The sequence below is a fragment of the Rhagoletis zephyria genome, unplaced genomic scaffold (assembly GCF_001687245.7).
Source record: "Rhagoletis zephyria isolate East Lansing unplaced genomic scaffold, Rhagoletis_zephyria_1.1 Rzeph_scaffold_00062, whole genome shotgun sequence".
Lineage (NCBI taxonomy): Eukaryota > Metazoa > Arthropoda > Insecta > Diptera > Tephritidae > Rhagoletis > Rhagoletis zephyria.
In genome coordinates this window covers 456,117-470,633 of record NW_016157146.1, presented here as the reverse complement: position 1 = coordinate 470,633, position 14,517 = coordinate 456,117, and the positions used below count along the sequence as shown (strand labels likewise).

Sequence of the window (14,517 nt, the reverse complement as noted above, 5' to 3'; positions counted from 1 at the left end):
GATTCACGTAGTTTTTTGAAATTGGATTTTGGTTTCAAAATTTTGATTGTATTAGATAGTATATAAATATATGTAAAATAATTGAAAATGCATCAACAGGCCATTCACTATTCTTTAAAGGCACAAAGTAAATGCAAGAAATATGTAAACGCAAAACAGGTGAAATGCACTTTGATATTTTATCCATTTTTAACAGGCTGTTTCGGGCAGGGAGAAGAAGATACCAACGATCCAATAAGCTCCAATTTTCGCTTTCTATTACCCATACTTTGAGTACGGGAATGATTTTTGGGCTGTTTTTGCGTTAAGTACGTTGAAAGAATGTATTGTGTAAGCGCGAATCTATTATTATATATTGCTATGATAGCCAACCAAATATCTAGGCAAATCGCAATATTATTTTACAGCTCGCAAGCGTTTAAAATGTTTCTAGAAGCGCAATTTATACAGTAATCAACCTCGGAAGTTTTAATTTTCTAAAATTCTGTTGATAATGTTATTTTATTTCGATACCAACAATTTTGTTTTTTTGTTAAACAGATATTTTTGTTTTTTAAATAAAAGAATAAAATTAGCCAAATCGAAAAAAGGCAATGCTTTAGAATGAAAAACACAATAAAACTCCTCAAAGTTTCCTAATTAGTGAGTTATGCTTTAGGAAAAATTTTTCATCTGGCCCTGAAAGATTGAATAATATTTGATGTCTTTTGAGTGGTAAAATTTTCGTACAAAATACAAATACATAAGTATGCACGTACTTCTGTAACATGGAAATAAATGATTCTGTACGAAAACTCTCTTAACGTAAACCCAGACAACAACTCCATAAGTCAATAATAATAATAATAATATTAATGAACCTATTTACTACAGTTAACTTTTGAGTAGAGATGGGCCAATTACATTCAGTAAATTTTTTCGCTTACATAAGAAACATTTTAAATACAGCTCGGGATTAACGTAAAGCCAAGAATTAAGGTGAAAGACATACAAAGTTTTACAAATTTTGAAATTCACTTGAGTAAAACTTGGAAAAAGCACCTTTTTTTTGGTGATTCACCCAAATATACATATGTATCTACATATCTAGTATGTCCATACACGTAAAGCTTACTATAGCAGTCCCAAGCAAACAGTAGATATGTTAGTTACTTATTCGCCGTAGCCGGGTACACGATATAAAAACTGGTAAAAAGCGGTTAACACTTTCGTAAAACTGATTTTCATTTGAAATGGTTGATGTTTTTATAATGATTTATTTTTTTTTAAGTCCCCTTCGCTAATTTTCCCAGCGACTAGCTGGCATCAGACTAATGTGGAATGTGAAGTTTTTTAAATCACATACAAATAACTACGTACTTAGCTGAATATAAAATTGTACAGTTTGATTAGGCCAACGCTAATTAGCTTTAGTCAGTGTTTAATACAAATATTAAGGGAAGCACAGATATCTGCAACGTATGTATGTATCAATATGATTTGCTGCTTTGTTGATGGAGTAACGTAAAATTTGCTCAGCTGGATGTTGTGATGGCAGCAGCACTGCCACACTTGCTTTCCACGCTCATCACTTGTTTTGTTTTTCTTCTTGTTTTTTATTTTTTAATATTTGTTTAGGCCGTTGACGTCAATGTCGTCGTCGTCTTCACCGTCAACGTCGTACTTAGTGCAGCAAAGTATCGTTTGCCTCAGCAATAAATTGCATACGAGAATAAAAATAAAAGGCGCATAAAAAATAAATCTCCGAAATTACTATTAATCTAAGGAGTAGTTTTGGAAAATACATTGAACATGTATTCAAAATATCACACACCGAATAAATGCTGGTCAGAAGAAAAAGAGTTGGTATAACCTTGGAGTCTTAAAGCTGGTTTGCTACAAAAAATGTTCACGTTGCCTGCAGCAAGTAGCGAAACGCATTTGACTGACTTTAAAAAAGCGTGTGGTAAGTTCTAAAAAAGGTATATTGGCTAAAATCTGCAACAGCACCAGAGACCGATGGACGAGTGGGCAGTAATATTGTTGGTCACGCTGTTGAGCTTATGAAATGTTTGCAAGCGCAATATCGTTTTAATTGGCCCAGGAGTAGGAACAGCTTCTGCCGTAACGGCTGACATCAGTTACCAAACAAATGTACATATATACATATGTATGTATGTACACACTCCCATGTCTGTACTATCACCGATTCCTTTATATAAATGTACATTGAAAAATAATTGAATTAATAGTAAAATAGTAATGGAGAGTATGTACAATAATCAAAGCGAATAGCAATGCAACGAGCATTCTTTCATTAAAACCATCAACTCCAAGAGCACGTACATATGTATATAATACATAAGTTATATTAATAATAATAATAGATTGGCGCTTACACATATGTTAGTATTTGGCCGAACTTCTCCTCCGACTTGTGGCGTGCGCCTGGATGTTTTCACACAAAGCGGAGGGACCTACAGTTTTACGCCGACTCCGAACGGCGATGGTATTTTAATGAGAAGCTGTTTTCATGGCAGAAATACACTCGGAGGTTTGCCATTGTCTGCCGAGGGACGACCGCTGTTAAGAAAAAACCTTTTTCTATATTTTTTGGGATGTTGCTTTGACCAGGGCTGGAACCCAGGTGCTGCTGAGTGAAAGCACGCACTGCTTACCACTACACCACAGCGGCCGACATAAGTTATATTGGGTTTTAAAATTACTGTACATACACATATACATATCGTCGTTTAAAGTGCAAAACCGCGTATCAACAAAATGCAAAACCGCGTATGTGAAGTTCTAGAAATTATTTTCTAGAGCGTAAAAACACTCATATTTAAAAATGGTTCTCTTTTCTATTAAGCAATTGCATATCTGCCTAGTCTATTTCAGGACGAATGGATAAGGATTGAGCTTGTGTGAGCAAATCCAATTTTTGGCAGCCAATGTCAGTTACGCGGTTTTGCAGAATGACGATACGCGGTTTTGTACTTTAAACGACGATATGTATATGCACAAATATTTTTAAGAAGCTTTATGAAGGGGTACATGTATTTTAATTGAAAAAATAGCATTCAAGAAATTGCTGCGAATTTGTATGTATGTATGTATATCTAATTTAAACCCGGATCGCACAAGCTAGAGCCGCATTTCGCTTGTTTCCTTGAGTTTGCATTTAAATTGATACTGCACGCAGGAGGTTAATTTTAATGGAAACGGGAGGGCACATTTGATTTGAGACATGGCACTACATTGAAGTCGTGAACTGTTTATGTATTGTTTTTTTTTGTTGCTTAACATTATATAGCTTAATGCACCTTGTTTTGAAATCGTTACACCCAAACGGTAGTGAAAACGGGAGTCTTCAAGTTACATTTAGTCAATTTTTTTATGCTTTTGAAAAGTGCGTCTCGAAATAACTAATTCTCTTCTAAGAAGTGATATTAACTTTTGAAATTTAAAATTGATTAACTTACGTTTTAGAAACCATTCTCCATTCTCGCAACTCAATGAATATGCATATGTTCGGAAAAGAAAGATGGCAATGGATGAAAATAGTAAATGATTTCTTTTTATTTGACTCAGATATGCCTTTTAATAAAATCTTAAACCTGGCAATATGAAAAAGAATTTTCATAAAAATATCTTAGTTTTTTGTTCCATTATACACCTTCATCTAAAAACAGCCCATACTCTGCGAAAAATATCTCTTCAAGAATTGAGGCTGTTATAGCAGTAACTTCAAATTCCTAAGTACATAAATAACGAACTTTGTACCCAGCAGTACTTACTTAGTTATTTATTGCGTTTGAAGAATAATCCAAATAAAAGTTTGCACTTTGTAAATAATTTTCCAGCTCTGCCGGTTAAAACTTTAGCACCGAGTTTTTAACTGTTCGCTTCTTTCAACTTTTTGGCTGATGCAATTTCGCACACACTTTTCACGCTTATTGCATTGATATTTTCATCAACGGCACAATCAAGTCAGCGATTTAAAGAAAATGCTAAACTTTTTTCTTCAATTTTTTAATTGTATTGAGTGAACACTTGGTTTTCTGCTGAACAGTTTCGCAACTTTTCCAGCACACTTTGCCTTTAGTTACTTGTATTTTTTTTCTTTATTTGATTCTTGGTTGCTTCCGTTTTTCATCTGTAGCAGTTTTGTTATTTACCAAATTACGAATATTTGCCTATGCTACGAAGTGACAGCCACGACTCAACTCAAAAGACTGAAATCATATGGTATGTGCGGCCGACTTTTATGAGATTTTGCGCGCACAATACCGCTAGCTACAAACTATATATGTACATATGTATGTACAAAACCGACGGTTGTTGGATGGCTTTTACAGTAAACCGACCCGATGATATGCATGTGTACATGTGCGTGCATACAAGTTTTCAAATACGTACATATGTATAAGTATTTAAGTCACAATGCCAGCTACATATACCGAGTTTAGGAAACGGAAGGCGCGCACAGAAGCGGAAAGCGTCGTTGACAACGTCTGGCTAGAAGTGAGTATAGTAGTAAGCGCCATCGGCGTACGGGTGGTATGAGTGATCTGCCAGCTCACCGCTAGCCCCACTACATGCGTAGTACATACCCTGCAGGCGGCCAATTTTCCGTAAAGGACCAGCACTTCACTGGTTAAAATTTGACTGGTCAGAATTGGACATTTTCTTGCTTCGAAAATGTCAGCTTTCGACCAGTCCCCAAGGAATCGGTCTAGAGATAGACGAAAAGTACAGTTTGGCAGTGACAGGGTGGTGTTGTCTTGTAATTCAATAAAAAAATTAAAGAACACCACCCTGTAAATGTCCCAATCGCTTGGTCTGGGCCTTGATTCAAAGTGAACATTTGAACACACATTTACATGCGTGGCTGTAGCTCAGTGCGCAGAGATTCTCGCCACTATTTGTTAGCTTTCAGGAGGGTCCGGGTTCAAATGGCGTCAGAGGCAACATGGTTATAAAATGATATATATTTTTTTTTTGTGTTTCCGAAATATGAAAAAGCATCTGTGAAGTGCAGAACGCAGTCTTACTCCAACGAAAAAAATCTCCAAAATTGGGCTAGTCCAGGACTATCTTACGGTCAGTGTTGATTGGACCGGTCCTTCTCCAATGACACGCCAATGCTAAAAATGGCAGTTGAAACCATTGGCAGGGGAATTATGAGGGACTAGTGCTGGTAACATTAGGGACTATCTGAGAGCTAACCTAGGGTGAGTCTGAATTGCTGCAGGGTACATACTTATCTACGAATGTATGCGAATTTCTTGAATTGATCAGAGAGCGAGAAAAAGATAGGGAGAGAAATAAGCATACCAAACGAATAGCGATAAATGAAAAGCTATAGCAACAACGGAATCCCAATTTGGTGTTAGTATTGGTGGCAGTCATGAGTGTGGGGCACGCGTACCTGGCATGATGATGCCAACAACAAGTTCAATGCAACTTGTCAAGAAAAACGCATACACTTGTGGTCAGCTGATTAAGTTAAGTGACATTTTGACCAGTTTTGCCTATTTGTCTTGAGCTTATTTAATGCTTATGATTTTATTTAAAAAAAATCTAGCGTATAACCTTCATAAATAACACCACACAAATTCGAATTTCAAATTTCGTACAAAAGTTCTACAACTTTAACAATTGCACCAAAAAATGTTAAACTTTTTATTTAGAATTTTTAGAAAAGTTTTAGGTATGCAGTTTTATAGCCCATTCAATTTTATTAGGCTAAAATGCAAATATCAAGACGCCAGAAAATCGGTTTTCTTTTTTTATAATTTTTTTGGCTGACGGCGTTGCTCGACAGTTTCTTTTATATGGACGCGATTTTTCAGCGTCTTGAAATTTGCACTTTAACCTACTAAAATTTAATGAGCTATTAAGCTGCACACCTAAAATTTAAAAACAAAATTGCCAAAATTTGTAAAAATGTCACTTAACTTAATCAGCTGACCACAAGGGTATAGGTATGTACATGCATAGATACGCACACGCAGACATACATACATAATGTATTGTTATTTTTGCTTTGGGATTTGTTGGGGATTTTTATTTGGTTTACTGCGCCGTAAAACCCATTTGCGTTGATAATTGTTTGGTTTTTATTACGAAAATGAGGCACAGAAACAAAATTCAAAAAACTAAAACTCGTAAAAATGCCGACACTGAACGCAAACACACGAACTTACAAGCACACAGTTGTATGCAGATAAGAGCGCAAAGCAAAAGGAGAGTGATAAGACGGATCGACGGACGACACTACAAAACCACGCCACACGCTTCCAAGATCACACCGCACAGCTCACCGTATCACCAAGTCATCCACCTACTTCCATGTTTCTGTCCAGTCACTTTTGTCAATCTTTATCTTGTTTATTTTATAATATATGCGTAAGTGTATTTATGTACATATATGCACGTAGTTTTCTTGTGAATGGACTGATTCAGTCGTGAATTTAACACCGCCCTCAATTTCAATTCCAATAAAACTTTGATATCTCCGAAATTCTCGTGTGTAATTTAGTGCAAAAATAACTCAGACGTCAGTATTTCACGAAATTTATTAACAGTTCTTTATGTAAAGTCAAAAGGAAATGGGTTAAATCAGATGAAAGCATGGCTATGCAATCGATGGCGAAACAGTTTTTGAATTTCAAAGAAGTATTGAAAACGTGTGTCGGCCGCTGTAGTGTAGTGGTGAGCAGTGCGCGCTTCCACTCCGCTACGCCCGGGTTCAAACCCTGGTCAAAGCAACAACGCAAAAAATATAGAAAAAAGGTCTTTTCTTAACAGCGGTCGACCCTCGGCATGCAATGGCAAACCTCCGAGTGTACTTCTGCCATGAACAACAGATTCTCATAAAAATACAATCGCCATTCGGAGTCGGCGTAAGACTGTAGGTCCCTCCGCTTTGTGTGACAACATCAAGACGCACGCCACAAATCGGAGGAGAAGCGCCAATCCATTATTAGTATTATTGAAAACATGTACTTCTCTATAGCTTAATACCATGGCATCTTCTTATTTTTCTTTATTGGCGCTGTAACCGCCTAGGCGATTTTGGCCGAATCAAAAACAGCACGCCAGTCATTTTTCTTCTGTGCCAACTGATGCCAATTGGAAATGCCAAGTGAAACCAAGTCCTTCTCCACCTGGTCTTTCCTACACAGAGGAGGCCTTCCTCTTCCTTTGTTACCAGCATCGCGGCCCGCATTGAATACTTTCAGAGCAGGAGCATTTCTGTCCTTCGTAAGACATGACCTAGCCAGCAGAGCCAATGAATTTTAATTCACTGCACTACGTCTATATCGTTGTAAAGCTCATACAGCTCATCGTTAAATCGTCTACGGTATTCCCCATCGCCAACGCGTAAAAGTCCGCAAATCTTTCGCAGAATATTTCTCGCGAAAACTCCAAGAGCCGCTTCATCAGATGTTTTCATTGTCCATGCCTCCGCGCCATACACCAACACAGTCATGATTAGTGACTAATAGAGTGTGATCTTTTTACGATGAGAGAGGACTTTAGGACGTTTGGTATCAAACGGCTCGGAGAGGTCCTTCCCAATTCTGACAGAGCTGATGGTATTACTCAACGTCATTTTACACAGCCGTATTAGTTTCGCGGGGTTACCAAATTCAGACATCGCGGCATAAAGACAACTTCTTTTCGTGCTGTCGAAAGCGGCTTTGAAATCGAAAAATAGATGGTGCGTGTCGATCCTATTCTCGCGGGTCTTTTCCAAGATTAGACGTATTGTTAATACCTGATAAGGTCCAATCAGTTCGTTGACGGTGGGCTTCAGTCTTTCACACAATACTTTCTATAAAACCTTGTAACCTATGCTTCGAAAGCTGATAACGCGGTAGTTCTCGTGTAGTTAAGTTTGCATTTAATAATTTGAACAGATAAGATTTGGGGTAGAATTTATATGCACTTATTCTTATGTATAATAAGTAATTAAAAAAAAAACAAATTTTTTAAAGACAAGCTATATGAGTGCTTAATAAAAAAAAATCTACCCCGTACCACCTAACAGCTAAATATTTTGTGGAGCTATTTTTTTCCATTTAAGTAATACACCGAGGGCTTATATACAATACCCTCTATCTGCACTTTTCACAAAAATGAGTTTCTGATATAAAAATCCACCGAACTGTCATCGGTGATATTAATGCTGACCTTGTGCAACGCTTGACAGAAGGGCTAACTTCCAAAACGTCAATTGCTTTGCATACGTACAAAGTATAAGGTTCCATAACGTCGAACTACAAAATATTGACAATGTATACTGTTCCAAAACGCAGCCGAAAAGTTATCGAACCGCATCGCTGGAGCAATCAGCGCATCAGAAACAAAGTTGATGCTTCGTTTGTTATTGGTTAGCATTGGTGTTTTAGAAATGGAAAATTTAGAAAAATTGTTCATTGCTATATTGAATATTTAAAATATGCAATGTATATGGTTGCAATGTGTCGCAACTCTGCATATACAAACAGTTTGAATACCGCAGTATAACAGTTTCCAAACATTGTATTGATACGTTTTGGAAGTCAGCCAAGAATGTACTATTAAATTGCAAAGTAAGAATTAACATCACTGATGAGAGGTTAGACCCAGATGGGTTCTAACATCATAAAGTAGTTTTTGTTAAAATTGCAGTTAGAAGATATTGAATATAAGCCCTCGATACGCTCTAAATATGAAACTAGGGATGTGCCGGATAGAGATTTTGCCGGATAACTGAATGCCGGAACCGAAATTCCCGAATCGCCCCGTAAGGCTTCATTGTTGCAATATTTTGTGACACACGTTTCAAAACTGGTTTTCTTTTCTGACATCAATAAATCTGGGTCGATGGTGAACTTCACTCTCGCTTCTATTGAAGAGCGAGACCAGGGCTCGAATCGCAACATCCGTTCACGGATCCAAAACCATACGAAAGAAAATTACGTGATACCGTCAGTCGTATAAGCTGAATGGGGTAAAGAGTACGTTCACGTATGTCATAATCCGAAAAATGTCTTTTTACGTGACGAGTAATACGATATCGCATGTGACGATTCGAGCCCTGGATATTTGGCAATGCTTCGAGGAAATCGCCAACAGCTCTGATACTGATTCCAGTTTTTGTAGTGATGTAGATACCCAAACGATGGAGAAATATTTACAGCTACTCCTTATACTCAGAAAAGAAGATCCTTTAATTTGGTGGAATCATAGTCGGCCGCTGTGCTGTAGCGGTTAGCAGTGAGCGCTAACATTCCGCAGGGCCTGGGATCAAGCCCGGTTCAACCCAACATAAAAAAAAAACGAGTTTTTTTTTCTAATAGCGGTCGCCCCTCGGCAGGCAAAGACACCTCCGAGTGTATTTCTGCCATGAAACAGCGGGCGAGTTCCAATTTGCATTCTGCTTTCTATTGATGATAAATATATACACAATATTACAATGTCAGTGGAACAACCCTGCTGCTTTGGACGCATTCCAAAGCGTCAAAATTCAAAGCATCAGTGTCTTTTATTTCTAAACCACACTCGAAGGAAAAGTCTAACTTGCCCAACCTAGTTGAAAACTAGCATCTAACCGTGGTTGCGTAAATTTGGCTTTACAATCTACCGAGGTTTAGAAATAAAAGAGACTGATACTTTGTACTTTGATGTTTTGGAATGCACCCATTGTTTCAGTTTGAGCATTACAAAAATTATTCATGCGCGATATGATCAATTCATGCGTATCTACAACGCATGAAATGTAAACCAGGACATGATACATTGCATATTAAAAGTATTTTGCTTTTAGGAACTCGATACTTTGTACAAATATAAAGCAACATGCAATTTGTAACTCGCCCAGCTTCTCATAAAAATACAATCGCCGTTCGGAGTCGGCGAAAAACTGTAAGTCCCTCCCCTTATGTGACAACATCAATGCTCACGCCACAAATCGGAGGAGAAGCCCGGCCAAACACTAAAAAATGTGTAAGACCAATCTATTATTATTATAGTGGCAAAGAATTTCCAAATTTGTTTACACTGACAATGAACAATCTCAGCGAACCACCTTCCTCAGTCAGTTTAAAGCTTAATTCTATAGCACACCGGGAAATTGGCTAAAATTTGATTGCAAGATTTGATTACACACAGGTGAAACATAATAAAAGCTTATACAATGTATAAGTGTGTCTTTTACAGGCGTTCAAAGTACTCAACCGATCTTTATGGAATTTTTACAGTACGTTCATGCGGCCCCAGGGGAACCATAGGCTACGGTGAGTGCCAGTGAAAATCGTGCAGTAAATGTTTTTTTTTCTTTGAAAATAGTTTTTTTATTTAAATTTTTTATACAGTGATACATTTTTATACCCGAGCGCACTTGTGCACAAGGGTATTATAACTTTGTTCACATAACGGTTGCTTGTAACAGCCAAAATGAATCAATGTACACGATAACTTAAGCAAAAATTGAGATATCTCAACGAAATTTGGTATCCCTTGGTTGGCCCTTTATCCAAGGTTGGTTGGTAATGAAAATGGGACTGTAACCACGCCCACTTTCCATATAAAGGTATTTTCGAAAAATGCAAAAACCGCGATATTTTAGTATGCAAATATTAGGTCCAATTTGTTGAAAATTAGTATGTGAAGTAGAATTTTGGTATAAAATAATATTATAAAATTTTTGGAAAATGGTCGTGACACCGCTCACCTATGATGAAATGCTGTATCTCAGTAGCCGCTACACCAATCCTTATCAAACTCTTTTTGGAAGTTTTTGAAATCGGATAATGAGCGTGGCGCCGCCCTCTTATGGACACAAATGTGTATCTCGATTAACCGATTTATAAATTTCAATCAAACTCGGTGCACTTAATAACGCTGTTACGGGGAAGAGATTCGTTGAAAATTATTCAATTCGGAATAAAATTACACCCACTTCCCGTACAACGGGAAAATTCAGACATAGCTGAGAACGCTAATTTACTCCAAGTTAATAGTAACAACAGTCTCTTAAAAATAAATAAGACTGATAAAGACTTTCCGCACCGTCCACTTTATGAATAAAAGGTGTATCTCGGTACACACTTTATCGATTTCTACCAAAGTTGGTTCAATTATTCCATTAAGTCTTGCTCAGCATATTAAAAAAAACGTTTGAAATCGGGAAAAATACCCTTGCTGATCATGCAATGGTAGTGACCAAGAATAATAACTATTGCATGGTGGAGTTTTAAAAAAGTCATCCAAATATTCGTAAGAATTATAAAAGTCTTTTGATAAAAATTATGTGTGAAAAATATTTTTTAAGTCATCGATAACTGTTATTTTAAGACTTATATAATAGAAGTCTTTTCATAATAATTTTCAGCGAGATAAATATTTTTAAGTCTTCAAAGACTTTTATTTAGAGACTTATATTATAAAAGTCTTGTCATAATAATTGTCATCGAGATAAATATTTTTACGTCTTCAAAGACTTTTTTACAACGTTTTTATCAACTTGCAATGTTGTGTGTCCAGACACCATTCATTGCTATAAAACCTTTGCTTTGCAAAGATCCTATAAATAAGTGTAATGCATAGGGCACTACGTACGCTACAGTGGAAATGAACGACACGCCATTTCTTTAAATGAAATTAATTGGTGCTCGTATGTATGTACAAACATATGTATATGCCTGTGTGTGCTCCAATCTATTAATATCGTTGTATTATTTTAATATCTATTGCAAAATTTTATACAGGCAAGACTAAAAAGTAAAAAATAAATAGTATAAAAAAACTTTTTAATATACAACACTTTTATAAATGGACTAAAAAGTAGAAAATAATATTTCTGTGCCATAGAATTTGTTTTGATAACTTTTGATTTTGAAATTTCAGCAAAAGTTATTCAGCCTTATCATGAGTTTAATTTTCCCCGAACCGGTTCACTTTTCACTTTTGGTTTCCATGGTTTTACTATGGGCGGATGACAAATATTCGGGTGAATTTTTTTTTCAGGCGAAACTCAGGATAAGGCAGATTATAAACCATTTATGAGATTGAAAATGAAAAGCGTGGGGCGCATGCAATACAAAGCATTAGATTTAATTGACAATACTTAGTCAAACTACATAACATAGACCTAAAATTTCTACAGAGAAAGTACAAATTTGTGATCGATTTTAAGCTGTCGTTATTCACATATCCACATACATGCATATATTACCCTTCATATCAATTCAGGTCTTTTACATGCGCCCCACGCTTTTCATTTTTATATTATTAAATATTATTTTCTACTTTTTAGTCCAATTATAAAAGCGTTGTATATGAAAAAGTTTTTTGTTTATATTATTTATTTTTAGACTTATATTATAAGTCTTTTGATAATAATTATGAGTGCGAAAAAATTTTGTATATAGTCCCGAACGGGTCGCAAACCAAACCCTAACGGTCCCCAAACTACTCCCCAACTAGTCCCGAACTGGGCCACACCTAGTCCCGAACTGGTCCCCAACTAATCTTGAAACACTCCTGAACTAGTCCCGTCTTTTAAGACTTAAAAAAAATTTTCGCACTCATAATTATTATGAAAAGACTTTTATAATATAAGTCTTAAGATAAAAGTCTTTGAAGACTTAAAAATATTTATCTCAATGATAATTATTATGAAAAAACTTGTATAATATAAGTCTTAAAATAAAAGTCTTGAAGACTTAAAAATATTTATCTCTCTGATAATTATTATGAAAGGACTTTTATAATATAAGTCCTTGAATAATAATTATAGATGACTCGGAAAATATTTATCTTAAAATAATGATTATTGATTGACTTTTATTCTTTTCTCTTATAACAGTTATGTCTCTGTGCAAAGGTCGTTTAGAGAAAATTCAAACGACGATATTTGATATCTGCGCCGGGTATATAAAGTTCGGTTTCGCCCGAACTTATACTTCTTTACTTGTTTTCGCTAATTTTCAACCGATTTTACAAAAAGGAGAAAGGTTATAAATTCGTCGGAATATTTTTTTTCATGTACTCTGGACCACGTTAACTGATTTCTATAATTCTTTTTTTAAAGGAAAGGTGTTACCTCACAGGTGGTCCCATATAAATTTGGTTTAAATCATGAATTTTTATATGAGAATTGAAGTCGGTTTTGTTTTTTGTTTAAAAATTACTTGTTTTTTATAAAAATATAGTAGATCCTATAATATAAACCGTATAAGTCAAAACTTTGTGTACAGTTAAAGAAAATTTAACAAATTTCAAAAACATGTCATCAAAATTTTCTGGGTATGCAGTTTTGTAGCCCATTCAATTTTATGTAGCCCATTCAATTTTATGCAATGGCAGGTTTGAAAATTCTTAAGAATCCCGCTAATTTTCGAGAATTTTGTTGGCCGATGGTGTTGCGCATTTCCTCCCATATGAGACATTCTTTTTCATATCGGACACCAAATTTCGTGTCACACTTTCGATTGGCTTCAAATTTTTTGTATGGGTTCTATACATGAAATAAGCCCACACGTGTTCGAGGAATTTGTTTTTTTTTTGCTTTTTTCTTTGGAGATATGATCTGTAAAAATTTGCATTTTTTCGTGATTCTGACTAATCCTGTACTTCTTCAAATCGTTACATCTAGGGTTCTGCCCATCGTAGAGACTTCATCTTAAGTTGTGGAACAAATATTGGTAACGAAGCGATATCGTGCCGAAATCAGCAATAAAATCCGCGTTTTGCTAATTTTAGTCCTGCAATTGCCACGCCCGTTGAGCAATACCACCAGCTCCGTCAGAATTGGGAAAGACCTCTCGGAGCCGTTCGCCACAAAACGGATTTCAGACAGGGCGACTCCCTTTCATGTGACTTCTTTAATCTGCTGTTGGAGAAGATAATAAGAGCTGCAGAACTGAACCGCTCAGGAACAATTTACTACAAGAGCCTGCAATTGCTGGCGTATGCACATCGACATCGACGGTAACAAAAACCGCGAAGTCTGTTCTGCCTTTTCCAAGTTGGATAGGGAAGCAAAACGAATGGGTCTGGTGGTAAACGAGGACAAGACGAAGTATCTCCTGTCATCAAGCAAACAGTCAGCACATTCGCGCCTTGGCACCCACGTCACTGTTGACAGTTACAATTTCGAGAAAGTAAAGAATTTCGTTTACTTGGGAACCAGCATTAACACCGATAATAATGTCAGCATTGAAATCCAACGTAGAATCACTCTTGCCAACAAGTGCTACTTTGGACTGAGTAGGCAATTCAGGAGTAAAGTCCTCTCTCGACGTACGAAAACCACGCTCTATAAGTCACTCATCATGCCCGTGCTGGTATATGGCGCAGAAGCATGGACAATGACAACATCCGATGAGGCGGCTCTTGGGGTGTTTGAGAGAAAGATTTTGCGGAAGATTTACGGTCCTTTACGCGTTGGCGACGGCGAGTACCGCAGACGATGGAACGATGAGCTGTATGAGCTTTACAACGGTATAGACATAGTGCAGCGAATTAAAATACAGCGGCTCC

The 14,517-nt window shown here is 36.5% G+C and overlaps 1 protein-coding gene and 1 long non-coding RNA gene across 5 annotated transcripts in view; both read right to left on the bottom strand.

The window, feature by feature from the left end:
- Positions 1-14,517, bottom strand: part of Pino (protein pinocchio) — a 197,415-nt gene that overhangs the window by 8,583 nt on the left and 174,315 nt on the right. Inside the window, exon 1 of one of the 4 annotated variants that reach the window (XM_017626003.1) lies at positions 3,777-4,772. The exons of the other annotated variants lie outside the window; for them this stretch is intronic. The gene's annotated coding sequence lies outside the window, so the exon portion shown is untranslated. Of the gene's footprint in view, positions 1-3,776; positions 4,773-14,517 lie in introns of those variants that run through there. 4 annotated transcript variants of the gene reach the window in all.
- The window catches only part of LOC108370636 (uncharacterized), a 16,841-nt gene continuing 12,516 nt past the window's right edge, over positions 10,193-14,517 (bottom strand). Inside the window, exon 3 of the long non-coding RNA XR_001848658.1 lies at positions 10,193-10,203. This is a non-coding gene — a long non-coding RNA (uncharacterized LOC108370636). The remainder of the gene's footprint in view (positions 10,204-14,517) is intronic.